Here is a 24,347-nt window from a genome sequence, read left to right on the forward strand (position 1 = left end):
TCTGTTATCTGATCCACTGAAAGATAAACCTAAATGAGATTAATTTAGTTAAACATGACTAGCCCGCACAGGTTTAGTGAAAGCAGACATGAGCAGGCATTACCTCAAGACCAGAACTAACTCAAAAAGACAGGTGATAACTCACCTTTACTGAGAAAGTAATGACCATTCTCCCAGAGTCTGAAGGTCCCCAGAATTTCAGAAACTCCTTTGTCTCTGATGTGTGAGGTTACCCACTCATGGAGACAGGTACTGAGCAGAAACAAAGGGTCTTAAGTGACTGAGTTCTTGTGCTATACCATCTATTCTCTGTGTTGGTTACAATCTTACCAACTTCCTTTTGTTGATCTTGGACTAATGCCCTCATGCTTAAAAGCCACTTTGAAAGATGGATTATTTAAATATCTTTGTTCTGCTTTTCATTTTTTCATTCTGAAAATTTTTTCTATCATTATCTTATTGCAACACTGGCTTTCACCTTCAATTCAGATGGAAAATGCATGCTTTATGCAATATCATGCAAATAATTTTGGCATCTGAACATTTTTGCCAAGAGCAGCCATTTTAAAGGTGAAGCTTGCTTGGGGCTGGTGCACTGGGATGACCCAGAGGGATGGTATGGGGAGGGAGGTGGGGGGGGGGATTCAGGATGGGGAACACGGGTACACCTGTGGTGGATTCATGTTGATGTATGGCAAAACCAACACAATATTGTAAAGTAATCAGCCTCTAATTAAAATAAATTTAAATTTAAAAAAATAAAAACAATATCAACAAGGGGGAAAAAAAAGGTGGAGCTTGATAATATCACTTTTGCTGATTAATTGCCTCCATGTTAGATAGATGAGTGTTTTCATTTCAGGTCCGGGAGTTGGTGATGGACAGGGAGGCCTGGCATGCTGCAATTCATGGGGTCACAGAGTCAGACACAACTGAGCGATTGAACTGAACTGGACAAGAAAAAGAATAATAATGGTAGTGAACCATGGGATTACAATTTTTTTGGATTAAAGAAAAAATGGCTCTGTGAGTAGTGATTATAAAAGTAGGGAGAGCCAAAGGAGGGTCGTGTGTGTGTGTGTGTGTGTGTGTGTGTGTGTGTGTGTGTGTGTGTGTGGCAGAACAGTTATAGTGTGGAATGATTATGAAATGCTTTTATTGAAAGTCAATTAATGTCACATCTGCTAAGTCACATTTTGTCATAGCCTAGGTTCCCTACAATCTGAGGAGAGTTTATATACCAATGTATTATTCAGGAGGATACAATTCCAGGGAAGCAAGGAGGAAAAAAGGAAAGTGTGGAAGGAAGGTGAGAGAGCATATATAGGTGATGTGCTTGCCACAGCCTCTCAAGAAAATCCAGCTAGCTCTGAGTTATGCGGGAAGTTTTCAGAGAAGCTCCTTCTATGTCCTTTCTCATTCATCAAAGGATATCTCCGCAAGAGCAGAAGTTGGTATTGTGGGAGTAGTTTGGCAAATATAGGACTAGAATAACTGACCTCTTCCAGAAGGAGATCAGACATACCACTGGTTAATCATAGGCTTACTAGATCATCTAGTGGTGCGAAAAGAAAAAATGTAGGGAATGTTATTATTATTGGCAAACCCACTGCTATTGCTCATCTACACCAGGTTCTCCAACATCAATACAGCTAATGTTTTAATCTCCATCAGTTATTCTTCTGTTTATAACCATTGGTATAGAGCTCAGGCATGGGAAAGAAGGGTACTATATATTAGCCCCTTCAATCTACAATAACTATGATTATACTTTGCTGTGTGCTGCATGAGTGGGCTAAGCCTTTTCAGTCGTGTCTAACTCTTTGTAATCCCATGGAATGTAGCCCACCAGGCTCCTCTGTCCATGGGATTCTCCCAGGCAAGAATACTGGAGTGGGTTGCCATGCTCTCCTCCAGGGAATCTTCCCAACCCAGGGATCAAACCTGCGTCACTTATGTCTCCTGCATTGGCAGGTAGGTTCTTTACCACTAGCGCTACCTGGAAGGCCCTTGTACTTTGTTATTTGATATTATATATAGGAGTCAGGGTGTGGGGAGAAGAGAGGGAGAACGTGCTTGTGGTTCACAAGCTGGGACATAGCCAGTGGTTGAAAATTCTCACATTCTCATCCTTGGAAGAAAGTTTTGGTTTAGGAAACAAAGTTCATCACAGTCAAGTCCAGTGACCGTAGTGAATGACTTTGGTGTGGGTAACAGGATTGCTTCTTCTTAAGAGAGTGAAAAATAGTGTGAGACAGTGAGAGGAAAATGCAGAATGAGATGGGATTAAAAGGAATTGGATGGCTCTTGTGAATATTTCATATACTAGTCCAGCCAGTGATTTCAACAGTATAATTCTAAAAATGTCTGAATCAATGGCAGCATCTTTGGAATAAGTATTTATTTGGTCTTTTAAGATGTTTCAAAATATGAAACACAACAGTCATTTGGATATTCACATTATCTCTGGTATTTGTAAGGTCACCATATAATGTATTGCATCCAAAAAGGGCACTTTTGAGAGGGAAAAGGATGCTATTAATAATTATGCTGGAACAAAGGCACAAATCAGGACTGTACCAGGCAAATTGGGACATACAGAACCCTAGATATAAACAAAAGATACCACTGTCTTTCCTTTTAGTCACCCTTTTAAATACCATCGATGTCTCCTTTTGAAGAATTTTCTTTGTGAGGTCTTATAGGAGAAACATTTATTGAAATCTTATTAAGATGATATAATATTTAGAGAGTGGGGAGGAACTTTATTCCTTTTATACCAGTGAAGGAGACCAAAATATGCTATCCCAAAATATGCCACTTTGGCATAAGAATTATTCTGAGCTAAAGGCAATTTTCAGCAGAACTAGGAAAAGCTTTTTACCTCCCCCTAAGTGCTTAAAAATAAGGTATAAATTTCCCCTTTTGTAAAGACATTTACATTTATATAGGAAATTTCCTTATTTCTTTTTGTAAAAATGTCTGTACCAGGCAAAGAACTACTCGTAGAGCCACCTTTTATCACCTATGTGAAAGACTCTTATCTGCAAGATAACCCTTATCACACATTTCCTCCCCTCCTCTTCCTATAATTTACCCCCTACCTGCACCCACCCATAAGCCCCAAACCCCTTTTCCTTTGTTAGCCTAAGATGGTATATAAACCTGAATCATCCGGCCACCTCCTGGAGCCACATTTTTCTTTGTAACTCCCTCATACATCATTAAAACTTTTTTATCTCTTGTAAATTTTTCTTTTATCAATCTTGTTTGCAGGCTCCAGATATTGAACCTAGAAGAGAGGAAGCAAAAAGTTTTTTCCTCCCCTACACCAGCTGTGTTGTGAACAAAAATGCCAGAACAAATGTCAGGAGAGAAAAATTTTGTCAATTGACTGGAATTTAATTACTAGATGTTTTGACTGTATCATTCCAAGTGGCTAGTAGGGGTGACGTTTCTTTCCCAGGTAGCATGCATTCCCTGGTTTTAGTGGATCTAGGTAAATTGTCTTAGTGTTATCCCAAGACTGGGTTCACCTCTTGGTGGGTATTGAGTCAATAGCTGCAACAAAGCCAAAGATCAGAAGAAGTAAGGATTTGTTATTACTTGCAGGATGTAAGAAGATACTGGGGATCTTTCCCAAAGCAGTGTCTCCCCAACACTAAGACTAGGTAAGTTTTAAGCTAGGGGTATGAAGTCAAGTAGGACCTTGTGGGTCTCCTGGGCATGGAAGTCTTTTCTGTGTCCCCCATTTCTTGTTTGTATGGAATAGGCCTCAGCCTCCATGACCTTCCCTGAGTTCCAAAGGGCAGATTTGAACAGTTGTTAATCAGGGAAGAGAGGGGATGTGGAGACAAGGTAGGAACAGTCAAGGAACAATAGTGCAATCTTGGGACAGGATCCTGGTTCTGCCTCAAAGGATACAGATAACAATATTTTTGAGCTCTTCTGAAGAATTAAAACCCCCAATAAATGGAAGGTGTTACCTACTGGATGAAGCATTCTTCATTGAGAAGGTCACAGTTTGATAACCTTGAGAACCACAGAAGCTCATCAGGAGGTTGCCTGAGGCCAGATTAAAGGAGTGCAGGCCCTGAACACACCCTGATCCTATTAGCAATCCCAGCCTTGAACCACTGCTATAAAACTCCTCACCGAATCCTCCCAGGTTGGGACATACCTGCTATGTTTTCCTTTGCCTAGCAAAGCAATAAAGTTATACTTCTTTACTCAAAACTCTTCCTCTGAGATTCAATTTGCACCAGTGCACAGAGGCCAAGTTCTTGGCATCAGGCAGATGCAAATTCCTGAGAGAACTTGAGCAGAAGAGAATTCAGCATAGAATTGGGGGAAAGGTTGGCAGAGCCCAAGCTTTAGTTGATTGCGGTCTGGAATGTCAACATCATCATTCATCATCACTCCATCACCTGGGTGGGGGATTTAGTTTGTGCTGAATTAAAGGATATATTATTATGCATATTTCTTGAGTGAGAAATAGGACCCTGCCCCAAAGCTGCATTATTGTTTCTTGACTGGTCCTTCCTAGCTTCTGCATTCCCTCCCTTAAGATCATTAATTACCAAGACTTGTTCAAGGGCAAGCACTGCATCCAGGTTTATATCACAAAATAGCTTAAGCAAAAATGGGTTCTCTTATGTCAAAAAAGTCATTCCTGATTTTCTTTCTCTGGAGATGCCCTAAACGATCCACTTACATTAGTGTCTTCCAGCATCGATTGCATGGAGTTGTAGTAGACACTGTGATGTGCTACGCACATCTTCCTTCAAAAATGAAGAATTTGTTCCATGTTTACTGAGAGTGCTGCCAACTGATAGCTCTCAGTTCTCAGTCCCCTTCAAGGATAAATAGACTTGGCTGAAAAAACCCTTCAAAGTCTGACTGGGCAGCCCACATCCAATGCCTGAACAATGCAAGGGTTATAAAAGCCTGGCCCTCTTGTATCAAGTAGAGAAGCTATGAAGAGTTCCCCAAGACATCAGCTTAAGTTTTCAGAGACTGGGATCTCAACTTCTCTGTCAACCCAGTCCCCTTCTTTCTACAGGTATTGATACCAAGAGCACTTTCTAATCTCCATCCTGGAGTCTGATTTCTGGTGACTTCAAACTGTGACAGTCAATTTTAGTCTAACATGTGATCCATTCTGGTCTCAACTCCTGAGCAAAAGGCTGAGATTTATTCTTGTCTCACAAGCTCTACTTTCCATGAATGCCCAGATGGAAAGACTAAAGGTCTCTGCTCTTGAAGTTGCCACTCCTTTGAGGATAGACATTTAAGGAGAAATAATAGAAATATCTGTACACGTTCAACAATTGAAACAAATTCATTATGCATACTACAGCTGTAGTATTTGTAGCTTGAAAACCATTTGACTCATCAGAATCTTGGGGTTTTGCCGCCAGTCTCTCTATAAGATAGAAACTCTCCTATTCAAGGTGGATCCTTAGTGCCCTGCACATAGTCAAGACAGAAGAGGTACTTGGTAAATGTTTGTGAATGAATGGATATATGTCTGGAGAGAATGATGAACCAACTCATGCAGTTCCCCAGGGTAGTGCTTAAGAGCCCTAGAAATGAAATGTTCAATTCAAGATGAGAAGATGGGAGGAAAGAACAAGAATTAAATGAATGGGAGGCAAACAGGAAGGTCCATAAAAGGGAGAAGGAAGACTGAATAAAAGCAAGCCAGTCTTCTGCTAAAGAAGGAAGTGTTCTACAAGCTTACTCACTCTTTAACTTTCTCTCTTCTTAGTTACTTTTCAACAGATTCTCACCTCCATTCTACCTACTAAAACAGAGGAGTATATTACAGGCCCTGCCTTATTGCTGAATTATTTGTGGTATTATGAGAATTTGTCTATAGTATCAGAATGGTGCTTGCTAACTCTGATGTCTTTTTATAGGAAACTTTTTCTACAGCAGTTGGAATTGAAATTGGAAACATGCAGGCTTTGAGCACTAAGCTGGAGATGATGAGCAGGAAGTAGTAAATGAATAACTACCTCATTAGATCATATTCTCATTTTTACAGTTCTTTAGAACAAAGACATTTGCAGCCACAAGACTTGTTATCTAGTGGTATAGCTGTATTCAAGCCAATAAAGATTGTACCAGGCTAAAAGCTTGCTCAAATCCATCACTGGTAAGTATAAAGAAACCTCAGACACTTCAGGATTTACTATAATTTTTTTCTGGATAAACTGTGACTTACTAATGGAAATTTTGAAAGTGATTCCAGGCATCGACTAATATAAACTATTTTAAACAATGGTGTAAATGGATAAGTGTTCCCTTGGTCACAAATAAAATCTATTCTTTTTTACTTTTTAAGAGAAAAGACATCTAAGATAAAAGCCTTTAGGGATCCTTTCAAACTCCTGAATGTCTGACTAGGGTTTCAGATAACAATGGATCAGGCAATGAACTTACCCTCCTCATGTCCGTAAGCATGGACATATTTATTCACACCAATTATTACACTAGGCTGAATGAACTAATCCTGAATGCTCAGCGTTATTATTAGCAGGGACAGCTGTATTTGAAAGCTCTCACTATCTCAAGTAATTATGTGTATTATAGGTGTAAAAAATTTTTCATAAAATTATAAAATTCACTGCAAATGTTAACTACGTTTCATCTCATGTGGAGCATTAGGTATGAGTGTCAATAGGGTAGAATTCAGCATAAAGCAAATCAGGTGATTATAAAGTATGAAGCAGAAATCAAATAAGAAGTCACCTTTTACTGACAGCACTTAGAATTGCCCAAAGAGATCACTCCGAAGAGTTCAGGTTCTAGTAAAATTATTTATGATTAAGTGTTATAAGGCTGTTCAAAAATGTATAAATAACTCTAGTTTTCATGGATGCTATAATTATTTAGAATTCTTGTTTTTAGTTAACTTCTGAAAGTACAGATTTATTTCAGAAATGGATTTGAGGGAATGCTTAAGATTGTAATCTTTAAAAAAAATTAATAGTCAAATAATCTACCAAAGAATGAATAGCTCAAATTTAGTCAACTGTAATTCAAGAGACTCTATTGTTTACAACTGCTCCCAGAATAGCAATTGTATTATTAGTTCAACAATGTTGCCAGAATAGCAACTGTATTATTAGTTCAACAATGTTACCAGTCTACCCTAAGACCACACCCTTGCAGAGTTCCCCCAGTTACTTGCAGTTCTATACCTGGGGGTGGAGGAAATCAAGTAAAAAGTCAACAATGAATGAGGTGCAAAGCATTTTCAGAACCTGATTTTCCCCATTCCTTACCCTAGTGCTCAGAGCAAAGGGAGGAGAGAAAAAGAATATAAATATTTCAAAGGAAACTATAAAACTTTATCCACATTTAGATAACCCAGAAGGCATAAAGTTTTACATGAGTCCTGGAACCACCCACTTCCATTCAGGAGGTAGTCACACCTATTTTGTGTAGAAAATAATCGTGTACAATTGGAGACATTGTAGATTAATACAAAGATTAATACAGTGTGAGGAAAACTTTGTAAACATGCTCTTGGGGAAAATACTAATGCAAATGAACATGAATCAGAAAATGTATTTTTCAATAAATTGGTGGGAGAAAAATCTCTCAGAATGTATCTTTATTCAAAATGTATTTTCTACCAGCAAGCCAGACACGTATGTATCTTAGCACTACCACTGCCCTGTGAGATTTCACCAGAATTACAACTAAAAATGGGTTCGTATGTACCTTTGTGTACCTTTGGCAATAAAGTCTTTTTAAATAACAGCTGAAATTTGCTTGTGTGCTTGTAACACAAAATTTAGCCAGGTTTACCATTACACCTGATGTTGTATATAAAGTTTTGTGCTATTATAAAAGCTCCGACGGAGTTACAAAATTAATCATAGTACAGGAACTTTATAAGAGAAGGCAATGGCACCCCATTCCAGTACCCTTACCTGGAGAATCCCATGGATGGAGGAGCCTGGTGGGCTGCAGTCCATGGGGTCGCTAAGAGACGGACACAACTGAGTGACTTCACTTTCACTTTTCACTTTCATGCATTGGAGAAGACAATGGCAACCCACTCCAGTACTCTTGCCTGGAGAGTCCCATGGACAGAGGAGCCTGGTGGGCTGCCATCTATGGGGTCGCACAGAGTCAGACATGACTGAAGCAACTTAGCAGCAGGAACTTTATGCTAACATGATGTGTGAATGAGTGAACATGTGAAATTCAGCCTACATTATCAGAAAACATTTCTCCTCATGCGTTCTTGAAACTTTATCTCCAGTTTTATCTTCCTAGTAACAGTGCCGATTATTAGAACAGAGTCTTTGAAGTTCTTCCCCAAGGAAGTATTCCCTCTTAAGTGGAGGGTCAAAGAAAACTTCAGCCCCTATTTTTTAACAATAATGCTTTTTTAAAAAGTATAATTTATATACCATTAAATTCACCAGTTTTTACTGTACAACTTAATGATACTTAGTGTAAGAGTCATACAACTATCACTGTAATCCAACTTAGAATATTTCCATCATCCCCCAAAGATCCCTCATACTCATTTGTATTCATCTTGCTTTCCTATATCCTGCATTCTTATCCCCAGCTCTAACCAACCAACGATCTACTTTCAGTCTCTGTGGATTTCTCTTTTTTTGGACTTTTTATATAAGTGGAATCATAAAGTATGTCGTCTTTTGTGACTGGTTTCTTTCACTTAGCATCAGTTCAGTTCAGTTCAGTCGCTCAGTCATGTCCGACTCTTTGCAACCCCATGAATCGCAACACGCCAGGCCTCCCTGTCCATCACCAACTCCTGGAGTTCACTCAGACTCGCATCCATCAAGTCAGTGATACCATCTAGCCATCTCATCCTTGGTCGTCCCCTTCTTCTGCCCCCAATCCCTCCCAGCATCAAAGTCTTTTCCAATGAGTCAACTCTTCATATGAGGTGGCCAAAGTACTGCAGTTTCAGCTTTAGCATCATTCCTTCCAAAGAACACCCAGGGCTGATCTCCTTCAGAATGGACTGGTTGGATCTCCTTGCAGTCCAAGGGACTCTCAAGAGTCTTCTCCAACACCACAGTTCAAAAGCATCAATTCTTCGGCGCTCAGCCTTCTTCACAGTCCAACTCTCACATCCATACATGACTACTGGAAAAACCATAGCCTTGACTAGACGGACCTTAGAAGGCAAAGTCATATCTCTGCTTTTGAATATGCTATCTAGGTTGGTCATAACTTTCCTTCCAAGGAGTAAGTGTCTTTTAATTTCATGGCTGCAATCACCATCTGCAGTGATTTTGGAGCCCCCCAAAATAAAGTTGACACTGTTTTCACTGTTTCTCCATCTATTTCCCATGGAGTGATGGGACCAGATGCCAACCATGATCTTCGTTTTCTGAATGTTGAGCTTTAGGCCAACATTTTCACTCTTCTCTTTCATTTTCATCAAGAGGCTTTTAGTTCCTCTTCACTTTCTGCCATAAGGGTGGTGTCATCTGCATGTCTGAGGTCATTGATATTTCTCCTGGTAATCTTGATTCCAGCTTGTGTTTCTTCCAGTCCAGCGTTTCTCATGATGTACTCTGCATAGAAGTGAAATAAGCAGGGTGACAATATACAGCCTTGACATACTCCTTATCATATTTGGAACCAGTCTGTTGTTCCATGTCCATTTCTAACTGCTGCTTCCTGACCTGCATACAGATTTCTCAAGAGGCAGGTTAGGTGGTCTGGTATTCCTGTCTCTTTCAGAATTTTCCAATTTCATTCACGCATCAGTAGGTTGTTCCTTTTAATAGCTGAATATTATTGCATTGTGTGGATATACTGCTTGCGTGCTCAGTCATGAGACCCCATGGTGAGACCCCATGGGCGCTAGCCCTCCAGGCTCTTCTGTCCATGGAATTCTCTAGGCAAGAATACTGGAGTGGGTTGACATTTCCTACTCCAGGGGTTCTTTCCAATCCAGAAATTGAATCCATGTCTCCTGAGTCTCCTGCATTGACAGGTGGATTCTTTACCATGGAGCCACCTGGGAAGCCCATGGATATATTTCACTTTGTTTAATCATTCAAAAATTGAGGGACATTTGGAGTTGTTATAATGCAGCTATGAACATGTGTGTACAAGTTGTTTTGTTGACATATGTTTTCATCTCTCTTGTGTAAATATCTCGGAGTGAAATTACTGGGTCCCATGGTAGACCTATTTTAACTTTTTAAGAAACTACCAAATTGCTTTCCAAGCTGGCTCTACCATTTTACAGTCCCATCAGAAATATATGAAGAATCTAGTTTCACCATATTTTCGCCAACACTTATTATTACTGTCTTTTTTAATATTGCTAATCTAGTGGGCCTGATCACAGCCTTGTCATGGTGAAGTGATGTGCTATGTACTAAGTCACTTCAGTCATGTCCAATTCTTTGTGGCCCCATGGACTGTAGCCTGCCAGGCTCCTCTGTCCATGGGATTTTCCAGGCTACAATACTGGAATGGATTGTCATCTCCTTCTCCAGGGGATCTTCCTGAGCCAGGAATTGAGCCTGAGTCTCCTGCATCTTCTGCATTGGCAGGCAGGTTCTTTACCACTAGCGTCATCATGGCAAAGTTCTTTGGGTAACTCAATGAAACTATGAACCATGCTGTGCTGGGCTATCCAAGATAGACAGATCATAGTGAAGAGTTCTGACAAAATGTGGTCCATTAGTGGAGGAAATGACAAACCACTCCAGTATTCTTGCCAGGAGAATCCCATCAACAGTATGAAAAGGCAAAAAGATATGACACTGGAAAATGAGAACCCCAAGTTGGAAAGTATCCAATATGCTACTGGGGAAGAGCAGAGGGCAATTACTAATAGCTTCAGAAAGAACAATGGCACCCCATGCCAGTACTCTTGCCTGGAAAATCCCATGGACAGAGGAGCCTGGTAGGCTGCAGTCCATGGGGTCGCTAAGAGTCAGACACGACTGAGCGACTTCACTTTGACTTTTCACTTTCATGCATTGGAGAAGGAAATGGCAACCCACTCCAGTGTTCTTGCCTAGAGAATCCCAGGGATGGGGAAGCCTGGTGGGCTGCCGTCTATGGGGTCGCACAGAGTTGGACATGACTGAAGCAACTTAGCAGTCAGAAAGAACAAAGCAGCTGGAGCAAAGAGGAAATGACACTCAGCTGTGGATGTGTCTGATGGTGAAAGTAAAGTCCGATGCTGTAAAGAACAATACTTATATAATAATATAATATTATAATTATATTGTAATTTATAATTATATAATATTTACATAACTTAACCTGGAATGTTAGGTTCATGAATTGAGGTAAATTGGATGTGATCAAGCAGGAGATGGCAAGAGTGAACATCAACGCTTTAGGAATCAGTGAACTAAAATGGACTATTGTGGGCAAGAATCCCTAAAGAAATGGAATAGTCCTCATAGTTAATAAAAGAGTCCAAAATGTGGTACTTGGGTGCAATCACGAAAGTGACAGAATGATCTTGGCCTATTTCCAAGGCAAACCATTCAACATCACAGTAATCCAAGTCTATGCCCCAACTGCTGATGCCAAAGAAGCTGAAGTTGACCAATTTTATGAAGATCTACAAAATCTTTTACAGCTAACACCAAAAAAAAAGTCTTTTTCATAATAAGGGATTGGAATGCCAAAGTAGGAAGTCAAGAGATATCTAGTACAACAGGCAAATTTGGCCTTGAAGTACAAATAAATTGAATAAAGTAGGAAAAACCAGTAGGCGATTCAGGTATGACCTAAATCAATGAATAGATACAAGGGATTAGATCTGGTAGACAGAGTGCCTGAAGAACTATGGATAGAAGTGCCTAACAATGTACAGGAGGCAGTAACCAAAACCATCTCAAAGAAAAAGAAATGCAAGAAGACCAAGTAGTCATTTGAGGAGGCCTTACAAGTAGCTGAGAAAAGAAGGAAGCAAAAGGCAAAGGAGAAAGGGAAAGATATACCCAACTGAATGCAGAGTCCAGAGTATAGCAAGGAGAGATAAGAAGGCCTTCTTAAATGAAGAATGCAAAGAAATAGAGGAAAACAATAGAATGGGAAAGACTAGAGATCTTGTCAAGAAAATTGGAGACATCAAGGGAACATTTCATGCAAGGATAGGCATGATAAAGGACAGATATGGTAAAGATCTAACAGAAGCAAAAGAGATTAAGAAGAGGTGGCAAGAATCCACAGAACTATATGAAAAGATCTTATGTCTCAGATAATTAATATGGTGTGGTCACTCACTTAGAGCCAGATATCCTGGAGTATGAAGTCAAGTGAGACTTAGAAAGCATTACTATGTACAAAGTGGAGGTGATAGAGTTCTAGCTGAGCTCATTAAAATCCTAAAAGATGATGCTGTTAAAGTGCTACACTCAATATGCCAGCAAATGTGGAAAGCTCAGGAGTGGCCACAGGACTGGAAAAAGTTAGATTTCATTCCAATCTCAAAGAAGGGCAATGACAAAGAATGTTGAAACTACCATACCATTGTACTCATTTCACATGATAGAAAGGTTATTCTCAAAATCCTTCAAGCTAGGCTTCGGCAGTACCTGAACTGAGCACTTCCAGATGTACAAGCGGGGTTTAGAAGAGGCAGAGAAACCAGAGATCAAATTGCCAACATTTGTTGGATTATGGAGAAAGCAAGGGAGTTCCAGAAAAAAAAAATCTGATTCATGGACTATGCTAAAACTTTTCACTGTGTGGATCAAACTGTGGAAAGTTCTTAAAGACATGAGAGTACCAGATCACCTTACCTGTATCCTGAGAAACCTGTATGCGAGTCAAGAAACAACAGTTAGAACCAGACATGTAAAAATGGACTGGTTCCAAATTGGGAAAGGAGTACGTCAAGGCTGTATATTGTCACTCTGATTGTTTACCTTATATGCAGAGCACATCATGTGAAATGCCAGGTTGGATAAGTCACAAGCTGGAATCAAGGTTTCCAGGAGAAATATCAACAGCCTCAGATATGCAGATGATACCATGTTAATGGCAGAAAGTGAAGAGGAACTAAAGAGCCTCTTGATGAGGGCAAAAGAGGGGAGTGAAAAAGTTGGCTTCAAACTCAAAATAAACCCCCCCCCCCCAAAGATCATGGCATTTGGTTCCATCACTTTATGACAAATAGAAGGCGAAAGAGTGGAAGCAGTGACAGATTTTATTTTCTTGGGCTTCAAAGTCACTGTGGACAATGACTGCAGCCATGAAATTAAAAGATGCTTGTTCTTTGGAAGGAAAACTGTGATAAACCTAGAGAGCGTTTAAAAAGCAAAGACATCTGTTTGCCAACAAAGGCCTGTATCAAAGCTATGGTTTTTCCAGTAGTCATGTATGGATATGAGAATTGGTCCGTAAAGAAGGCTGAGCACTGAAGAATTGAAGCTTTCAAACTGTGGTGCAAGAGAAGACCCTTGAGAGTCCCTTGGACTACCAGGAGATCAAACCAATCAATCCTAAAGGAAATCAGCCTTGAACATTCATTAGAAGGAATGATGCTAAAGCTGAAGCTCCAACACTTTGGCCACTTGATGTGAAGAGCAGACTCATTGGAAAAGACCCTAATGTTGGGAAAGATTGGATGCAAAAGGAGAAGGGGGCAGCAGAGGATGAGATGGTTAGATAGCATCACTGACTTAATGCACATGAATTTGAGCAACCTTTGGGAGATAGTAGAGGATGGAGAAGCCTGGCATGATGCAGTCCATGGGGTCATAAACAGTTGGACACTATTTAGTGACTGAACAACAATAACAACACTCTTATAGGTGTGAAATGGCATTTCATTGTTTTAATTTGCATTTTCCCAATGACTAATGAGATTGAGCAGTTTGTTTGTGTGTTTACAAGACTTTAGTATATTTGCTGAAATGTCTATTTCAAAAGTTTTACCTATTTTTCAATTTGGTCATTTGTATTGAGTTTAAAGGATATCTACTATATTCTAAAAACAAGTTCTTCATCATATTATTGATTTATTCATATTTTCTCCCAGGTTGATATTTAATTTACTTAATTGTGTCTTTGAAGTCCAAAAGATTTTAATTCTGATGAAGTCCAATTTATCATTTTTTTCTTTTTATGTCATATCCAAGAAATTCTGGCCTACCACAAGGTCTCAAAGATTCCTCTATTATGTTTTTCTCTAAGAGTATTTTTTTTGTTTCAGCTATTACATTTAGGTCTATGATCTATTTTTAGTTTATTTTTGGTTATGGTGTGAGAAAAGGGTTTAAATTTTTTTTTTAATCTGAATATACAATCATCCCAGTACCTCTAGTTAAAAAGACCATCATGTCCCTATTGGAATACACTGGTACTATCATTTTTGAAAATCAATCAACCATAATTGGAAAGGTTTGTCCCTGGATGCTTAACTATGCTCTCTTGATTTATATAATGTGCCTATCCTTATTCTTATTTCTGACTTTAGAGGCAAGCATTCAGTCTTTGGCTATGAATTATGTTAGTTCTAGGCTTTTCACAGATGCCCTTTACCAAGATGAGTAAGTTTTCTTCATTTGTTGAGAAATTTTATCAGAAATTTTGACTTTTGTCAAGGAAATTTTTATGTCTTTTGAGATGGTCATATGATTTTTTTTCTTTATTAATAGAGTGTATAACAATTATTTTTGGATATTAGATCAACTTTGCATTCTGGAATGCATTCCATTTGCCATGGCATATAATCCTCTTTGTATGTTACAGGGTTTGGTTTGCTAATATTTTCTCAGAGATATTTATCTGTATTCATGAGAGATACTGACATAGTTTTCTTTTCTTGTACTGTATTATCTGATTTTGCTGTTAGGGTAATATTGACTCTATAGAATGAGTTGCTGTGTGTTTCCTCCTCCTATGTTTTATGGAAATATTGTAAAGAACTAATCCTATTTCTTGTCTAAGGCTTTGGTAGATTTACTAATAAAGTCATCTGTGTCTGGGCCTCACTTTGCGGGAAGATTTTTATTTGCTAGGTCTAGGCTTGTACATATTTTCTGTTTGTTCATCAGTCAAATTGGGTTATTTGTTTCTAGGAATGTGTTCATTTCATCTAAATTGTCTTGTTATTTTTATCCTTTTTTTAATATAAATTTATTTATTTTAAGGAGGCGAATTACTTTACAATATTGTATTGGTTTTGCCATCCATCAACATGAATCTGCCATGGATGTACATGTGTTCTCCATCCTTATTGACATAATGTTGTTCATATTTTTGTACATGTAATCCTTTTAATCTTTGTAATTTAATAATGGCATCTCCTCTTTCATTCCCAGTTTTTCTAATTGTGTCTTTTTAATTGGTCAGTCTAGCTAAGGTTCGGAGAAGGCAATGGCACCCCACTCCAGTACTCTTGTCTGGAAAATCCCATGGATGGAGGAGCCTGGTAGGCTACAGTCCATGGGGTCGCTACTAGTCAGACACAACTGAGCGACTTCACTTTCACTTTTCACTTTCATGCATTGGAGAAGGAAATGGCAACCCACTCCAGTTTTCTTGCCTGGAGAATCCCAGGGATGGGGGAGCCTGATGGGCTGCCGTCTATGGGGTTGCACAGAGTCAGACACGACTGAAGCAACTTAGCAGCAGCAGCAGCAGCAGCTAAGGTTGGTCAATTCTGTTGATCTTTTCAAAAAACCAACTTAACTTTTGGCTTCCTTGATTTTTTCCATTTTTTTTCTCTTTTTTATTCCATTGATTCCTGCTCTGATCTTTTTTATTTCCTTATTTCTTGGTTTAATTAGCTCTTATTTCACTAGTTTCTAAAGGTGAAATATTTAGCTATTTATTTGAGATCTCTCTTCCACTCTAAAAGTAGGTGTTTATAACTATAAATTTCCTTCTAATCAGTGCTTTGGCACGATCCCATACATTTTTTATTATTTCTTTATAACTGGAGGATAATTGCTTTACAGTATTGTGTTGGTTTCTGCCATACATCAACATGAATCAGCCATAAACATACAGATGTCCCCTCCCTTTTGAAACTCCCTCGCACCCTACACCCAATCCCACCCATCTAGGTTGTCATAGACACTGAGTTTGAGCTCCCTGCATCATACAGCAAATTCCCACTGGCTTTCTATTTTACATATGGTAATGTATATGTATTCATGTTACTCTCTCAGTTTGTCCTACCCTCTTATTCCACCACTGTGCTCACAAGTCTGTTTTCTATGTCCGAATCTCTACTGCTGCCCTGCAAAAAGGTTCATCATTATCATTTTTCTAGATTTGATATATATGTGTTAATATCCCATATTTGTCTGTCTATTTCTGACTTACTTCACTCTGTACAATAGGCTCTAGGTTTATCCACCTCATTAGAACTGACTCAAATGCATTCCTTTTAATGACTGAGTAATATTCCACTGCATATATGAATCACAAATCCATTTATTTGTCAATGGACATCTAGGTTGCTTCCATGTCCTAGCTATTGTAAATAGTGCTGCAGTAAATATTAAAGTACATGTGCCTTTTTCAGTTATGGTTTCCTCAGGGTATATACCCAGTAGTGGGATTGTTGGGTCATATGGTAGTTGCATTCGTAGTATTTTAAGGAACCTCCATACTGTTCTCCATAGTGGCTGTATCAATTTATATTCCCACCAACAGTGCAGGAAGGTTTCCTATTCTCCAACACCCTTTCCAGCATTTACTGTTTGTAGATTTTTTGATGATGGCCATTCTGACTGATATGAGGTGATACCTCATTTTAGATTTATATTTCTCTAATAATGAGTGATATTGGGCATCTTTTCATGTGTTTATTAGCCATTTGTATGTCTTTGAAGAAATGTCTGTTTAGGCCTTCTGCAATATTTTTATTGGGTTGTTTGTTTTTCTGGTATTGAGCTGCATGAGAGGCTTGTATATTTTGGAGATTAATCCTTTGTCAGTTGTATCATTTGCTATTATTTTCTTCCATTCTGAGGGTTGTCTTCTCATCTTGTTTATACTTTCCTTTGCTATGCAAAAGTTTTTAAGGAATTAGATTCCACTTGTTTATTTTTATTTTCATTAATTTAGAGGTGGATCATAGGGGATCTTGCTGTGATTTACGTCATAGAGCATTCTGCCCATATTTTCCTGTAAGAGTTTTCGAGTTTCTAATCTTATATTCAGGTATTTAATCAATTTTGAGTTTATCTTTGTGTATGGTATTAGGAAGTGTTCTAATTTCATTATTTTGTGTGTAGCTGTCCAGTTTTCCCAGCACCGTTTATTGAAGAGGCTGTCTTTTCCCCACTGTAAATTCTTGACTTTGTAAAAGATAAAGTACCAATAGCTGCATGGGTTTATTTCTGGGCTTTCTATCTTGTTCCATTGGTCTATATTTCTGTGTTTGTACCAGTACCATACTGTCTTGATGACTGTAGCTTTGTAGTATGAACTGAAGTCAAGAAGGTTGATTCCTCCAGCTCCATTCTTCTTTCTCAAGACTGCTTTGGCTATTAGGGATATTTTGTGCTTCCATAATCAATCTGATTTTGGTGTTGAACATCTGGTGATGTCCATGTGTAGAGTCTTCTCTTGTGTTGTTGGAAGAGGGTGTTTGCTATGACCAGTGCATTTTCTTGGCAAAACTCTATTAGTCTTTGCCCTCCTTCACTCCACATTCCAAGGCCAGATTTGCCTGTTACTCCAGGTAACAGATTGATTATATTCTTTGCAGCCAAAGATGGAGAAGCTCTATACAGTCAACAAAAACAACACCAGGAGCTGACTGTGGCTCAGATCATGAACTCCTTATTACCAAATTCAGACTTAAATTGAAGAAAGTAGGAAAAACTGCTAGACCATTCAGGTACGACCTAAATCAAATCCCTTATGATTATACAGTGGAAGTGGGCCTAGATTTGCTAGATAGAGTGCCTGATGAACTATGGAATGAGGTTTGTGACATTGTAGAGGAGACAGGGATCAAGACCATCCCCATGGAAAAGAAATGCAAAAAAGCAAAATGGCTGTCTGGGGAGGCCTTACAAATAGCTGTGAAAAGAAGAGAGGTGAAAAGCAAAGGAGAAAAGGAAAAATATAAGCATCTGAATGTGGAGTTCCGAAGAATAGCAAGAAGAGATAAGAAAGACTTCTTCAGTGATCAATGCAAAGAAATAGAGAAAAAGAACAGAATGGGAAAGACTAGAGATCTCTTCAAGAAAATTAAGATACTAAGGGAACATTTCATGCAAAGATGGGCTCGATAAAGGACAGAAATGGTATGGACCTAACAGAAGCAGAGGATATTAAGAAGAGGTGGCAAGAATACACAGAAGAACTGTACAAAAAAGATCTTCATGACCCAGATAATCATGATGGTGTGATCACTCATTTAGAGTCAGACATCCTGGAATGCGAAGTCAAGTGGGCCTTAGAAAGCATCACTACGAACAAAGCTAGTGGAGGTGATGGCATTCCAGTTGAGCTATTTCAAATCCTGAATGATGATGCTGTGAAAGTGCTGCACTCAAGATGCCAGCAAATTTGGAAAACTCAGCAGTGGCCACAGGACTGGAAAAGGTCAGTTTTCATTCCAATCCCAAAGAAAGGCAATGCCAAAGAATGTTCAAACTACCGCACAATTGTACTCATCTCACACGCTAGTAAAGTAATGTTCAAAATTCTCCAAGCTAGGCTTCAGCAATATGTGAACTGTGAACTTCTTGATGTTCAAGCTGGTTTAGAAAAGGCAGAGGAACCAGAGATCAAATTGCCAACATCGGCTGGATCATGGAAAAAGCAAGAGAGTTCCAGAAAAACATCTATTTCTGCTTTATTGACTATGCCAAAGCCTTTGACTGTGTGGATCATAATAAACTGTGGAAAATTCTGAAAGAAATGGGAATACCAGACCACCTGACCTGCCTCTTGAGAAATCTGTATGCAGGTTAGGAAGCAACAGTTAGAACTGGACATGGAACAACAGACTGGTTCCAAATAGGAAAAGGAGTATGTCAAGGCTGTATATTGTCACCCTGCTTATTTCACTTCTATGCAGAGTACATCATGAGAAATGCTGGACGGGAAGAAACACAAGCTGGAATCAAGATTGCCAGGAGAAATATCAATAACCTCAGATATGCAGATGACACCACCCTTATAACAGAAAGTGAAGAGGAACTAAAAAGCCTCTTGATGAAAGTGAAAGTGGAGAGTGAAAAAGTTGGCTTAAAGCTCAACATTCAGAAAACTAAGATCATGGCATCTGGTCCCATCACTTCATGGGAAATAGATGGGGAAACAGTGGAAACAGTGTCAGACTTTATTTTGGGGGCTCCAAAATCACTGCAGATGGTGACTGCAGCCATGAAATTAAGATGCTTAGTCCTTGGAAGAAAAGTTATGACCAACCTAGATAGCATATTCAAAAGCAGAGGTATTACTTTGCCGACTAAGGTCTGTCTAGTCAAGGCTATGGTTTTCCAGTAGTCATGTATGGATGTGAGAGTTGGACTGTGAAGAAGGCTGAGCGCTGAAGAATTGATGCTTTTGAACTGTGGTGTTGGAGAAGACTCTTGAGAGTCTCTTGAACTGCAAGGAGATCCAACCAGTCCATTCTGAAGGAGATCAGCCCTGGGATTTCTTTTGAAGGAATGATGCTAAAGCTGAAACTGCAGTACTTTGGCCACCTCATGCAAAGAGTTGACTCATTGGAAAAGACTCTGATGCTGTGAGGGACTGGGGGCAGGAGGAAAAGGGGACAACAGAGGATGAGATGGCTGGATGGCAACACTGACTCAATGGACATGAGTCTGAGTGAACTCCGGGAGTTGGTGATGGACAGGGAGGCCTGGCGTGCTGCGATTCATGGGGTTACAAAGAGTCGTGCACGACTGAGCGACTGAACTGAACTGTACTGTGCTTCTATATGAATTGTGAAATTTTTTGTTCTAGTTCTGTGAAAAATGTCTTTGGTAATTTGATAGGAATTGCATTGAATCTGTAGATGGTGTTTGGTCATATGGTCATTTTCACAATATTGATTCTTCCCACCCAGGAACATGGAATATCTCTCCATCTGTTTATGTCATCTTTGATTTCTTTCATTAGTGTCTTATAATTTTCTATGTAGAGTTCTTTTGTCTCCTTAAGTAAGTTTATTCCTAGATATGTAATTCTTTTTGTTTAATGGCAAATGGGATTGATTCCTTAATTTCTCTTTCTGATTTTTCATTGTTAGTATATAGAAATGCAAGTGATTCCTGTGCATTGATTTGGTATCCTGCTTTACTAAATTCACTGATTAGCTCTAGTAATTTCCTGATACTATCTTTAGGGTTTTCAATGTACAGTATCATGTCATCTGCAAACAGTGAGAGCTTTACTTCTTTTCCAATCTGGATTCCTTTTATTTGTTTTTCTTCTCTGTTTGCTGTAGCTAGGAATTCCTAACTATGTTGAATAATAGTGGTGTCTTGTTCTTGATCTTTGGAGGAATGCTTTCAGTTTTTAACCATTGAAAATGATGTTTGCTGTGTGTTTGTTGTATGTGGCCTTTATTATGAGGTAGGTTCCCTGTATGACCATTTTCTGAAGAATTTTTATCATTAATGGGTGGGAAATTTTGTCAAAAGTTTTTTCTGTATCTATTGAGATTATCCTGTGATTTTTATCTTTTAATTTGTTAATATGGCATATCACATTGACTGATTTGCATATATTGAATAATTGTTGCATCCCTTGGATAAACCTAACTTGATTATGGTGTATGATCCTTTTAATGTGTTGTTGGATTCGGTTTGCTAGAACTTTGTTGAGGAGTTTTGCAACTATGTTCATTAGTGATATTGGCCTGTAACTTTCTTTTTTTGTGGCATCTTTGTCTGGTGTTGATTTCAGGGTGATGGTGGCCTCATAGAATGAGTTTGGAAGTGATCTTTCCTCTGCAATTTTTTGGAAGAGTTTGTGAAGGATAGGCATTAGCTCTTCTCTAAATATTTGTTAGGATTCATTTGTGAAGCCATCTGGCCCTGGGCTTTTGTTTTTTCAGAGATTTTTTATCATTCTCAATTTCAGTGCTTGTGATTGATCTGTTAATAATTTCTATTTCTTTCTGGTTCAGTCTTAAAAGGTTGAACTTTTCTAAGAATCTATTTCATCAAGGTTGTGCATTTTATTGGCATATAGTTGTTCATAATTATCTCTTATGATCCCTTGTATTTCTGCATTGTCTGCTGTAATCTGTCCTTTTTCACTTCTAATTTTGTTAACTTGAATCTTCTCTCTTTTTTTCTTGATGAGTCTGGTTAATGGTTTGTCAATTTTGTTTATCTTCTCAAAGAACCAGCTGTTAGTTTTATTAATCTTTATTATTGTTTCCTTCATTTCTTTTTCATTTATTTCTGCTCTGATCTTTATGATTTCTTTCCTTCTACTAACTTTGGGGTTTTTTTTGCTCCTCTTTCTCTAGTTGTTTTAGGTGTAAAATTATATTGTCTATTCAATTTTTTCTTGTTTCTTGAGGTAGCATTCTATTGCTATAAACTTCCTAAGTAGACCTGCTTTTGCTGCATCCCATAGGTTTTGAGTCATTGTGTTTTTGTTGTCATTTGTTTCTAGGAATTTTTTTGATTTCTCCTTTTATTTCTTCAGCAATCTGTTGGTTATTTAGGAAGGTATTGTTTAATCTCCATGTGCTTGTGATTTTTACAGTTTTTTTTCCTGTAATTGATATCTAGTCTCATAATGTTGAGGTCAGAAAAGATGCTTGATATGATTTCAGTTTTCTTAAATTTACCAACCCTTGATTTGTGACCCAAGATGTGGTCTATCCTGGAGAATGTTCCATATGCGCTTGACAAGAAAATGTATTCTTCTGCATTTGGATGGAATGTCCTGCAAACAAATTCCATACATTCTGATATGGTGTATTTTGTTTTCATTTTGCTCAAAGCATTTTCAAATTTCTCATATGATTTCTTCTTTGAATTACAGGTTATATAGATGTGTGTTATCTAATATTCAAATGTTCATGAATTCCCCAAATTTTGTCCTGTCATTTATTTACAATTTGATTTCATTCTGGTGGTAGAACATACATAAATTTATGGCTGAATGCCATTCTGTTGCTTGTCCCAACGAGTACTGTAACCACAGTCTAGTTGTAATACTGTTTTCCCTGATTGTTTGCCACTGAAATTGGTATTATTTTTGACAATGCCCCAGGCAAAGAATGCTGCAAATAAGTCATCATTCTTACATGGCTGCAGAGCTGCCATTCTTCACAACATGCTCACCCAGGTAGGATTATGGAACTAAGGTAAAGGAATTGGAGATGTACCAGGCTAAAACACCAGAGACTCTTACTGGTTTTACAGATGTTCATTAAATTGTCATGAGTAAACTCTTTGATTTGTTCCATGTCTTTAGTCAATTTTCAGAGTCTTTATTTATTTTTATATTTCTTTTCTTAATACAAATTTATTTATTTTAATTGTAGGCTAATTACTTTACAATATTGTAGTGGTTTTGCCATACATTGACATAAATCTGCCAGGGGTGTACACGTGTTCCCCATCCTGAACACCGCCCCCCCCCCCCCAACTGTCTTCCCCATTCCATCCCTCTGGGTCATCCCAGTGCACCAGCCCCAGGCACCCTGTCTCATGCATCAAACCTGGACTGGCGATTCATTTCACATATGAAAATATACATGTTTCAATGCCATTCTCCCAAATCATCCCACCCTCTCCCTCTCCCACAGAGTCCAAAAGACTGTTCTATAAATCTGTGTCTCATTTGCTGTCTTACATATAGGGTCATTGTTACCATCTTTCTAAATTCCATATATATGCGTTAGTATACTGTATTGGTCTTTTTCTTTCTGGCTTACTTCACTCTGTATAATAGGCTCCAGTTTCATCCACCTCATTAGAACTGATTCAAATGTATTCTTTTTAATGTCTGAGTAATATTCCATTGTGTATATATACCACTGCTTTCTTATCCATACATCTGCTGATGGACATCTAGGTTGTTTCCATGTCCTGGCTATTATAATCAGTGCTGCGATGAACATTGGGATACACATGTCTCTTTCAATTCTGGTTTCCTCAGTGTGTGTGCCCAGCAGTGGGATTGCTGGGTCATATGGCAGTTCTATTTCTACTTTTTTAAAGGAATATCCACACTGTTTTCCATAGTGGCTGTACTAGTTTGCATTCCCACCAACAGTGTAAGAGGGTTCCCTTTTCTCCACACCCTCTCCAGCATTTATTGCTTATAGACTTCTTGATAGCAGCCATTCTAACTGGTGTGAAATGGTACCTCATTGTGGTTTTGATTTGTATTCCTCTGATAATGAGTGATGTTGAGCATCTTTTCATGTGTTTGTTAGTCATCTATATGTCTTCTTTGGAGAAGTGTCTGTTTAGTTCTTTGGCCCATGTTCTGACTGGGTCGTTTGTTTTTCTGGAATTGAGCTGCAGGAGTTGCTTGTATATTTTTGAGATTAATTATTTGTCATTTGCTTTGTTTGCTATTATTTTCTTCCATTCTGAAGGCTCTCTTTTCACCTACTTATAGTTTCCTTTGTTGTGCAAAGACTTTTAAGTTTAATTAGGTCCCATTTGTTTATTTTTGCTTTTATTTCCAATACTCTGGGAGGTGAGTCATAGAGGATCCTGCTGTGATTTATGTTAGAGAGTGTTTTGCCTATGTTCTCCTCTAGGAATTTTATAATTTCTGGTCTTATGTTTAGTCCTTTAATCCATTTTGAGTTTATTTTTGTGTATGGTATTAGGAAGTGTTCTAGTTTCATTCTTTTACAAGACCAGACCAGTTTGCACAGCACCACTTGTTAAAGAGATTGTCTTTTCTCCATTGTATATTCTTGCCTCCTTTGTCAAAGATAAGGTGTCCATAGGTGAGTGGATTTATCTCTGGGCTTTCTATTTTGTTCCATTGATCTATATTTCTCTCTTTGTGCCCATACCATACTGTCTTGATGACTGTGGCTTTGCAGTATAGCCTGAAGTCAGGCAGGTTGATTTTTCCAGTTCCATTCTTCTTTTTCAAGATTGCTTTGGCTATTCAAGGTTTTTTGTATTTCCATACAAATTGTGAAATTATTTGTTCTAGTTCTGTGAAAAATACTGTTGGTAGCTTGATAAGGATTGCATTGAATCTGTAGATTGCTTTGGGTAGTATACTCATTTTCACTATATTGATTCTTCCAATCCATGAACATGGTATATTTCTCCATCTATTCGTGTCCTCTTTGATTTCTTTCATCAGTGTTTTATAGTTTTCTATATATAGGTCTTTTAAAAGGTCATTTTTGACAACACTGACCAGCTTTAGCATTGCTT

This window comes from Ovis aries, chromosome X (genome assembly GCF_016772045.2).
Source record: "Ovis aries strain OAR_USU_Benz2616 breed Rambouillet chromosome X, ARS-UI_Ramb_v3.0, whole genome shotgun sequence".
Taxonomy (NCBI): Eukaryota; Metazoa; Chordata; class Mammalia; order Artiodactyla; family Bovidae; genus Ovis; species Ovis aries.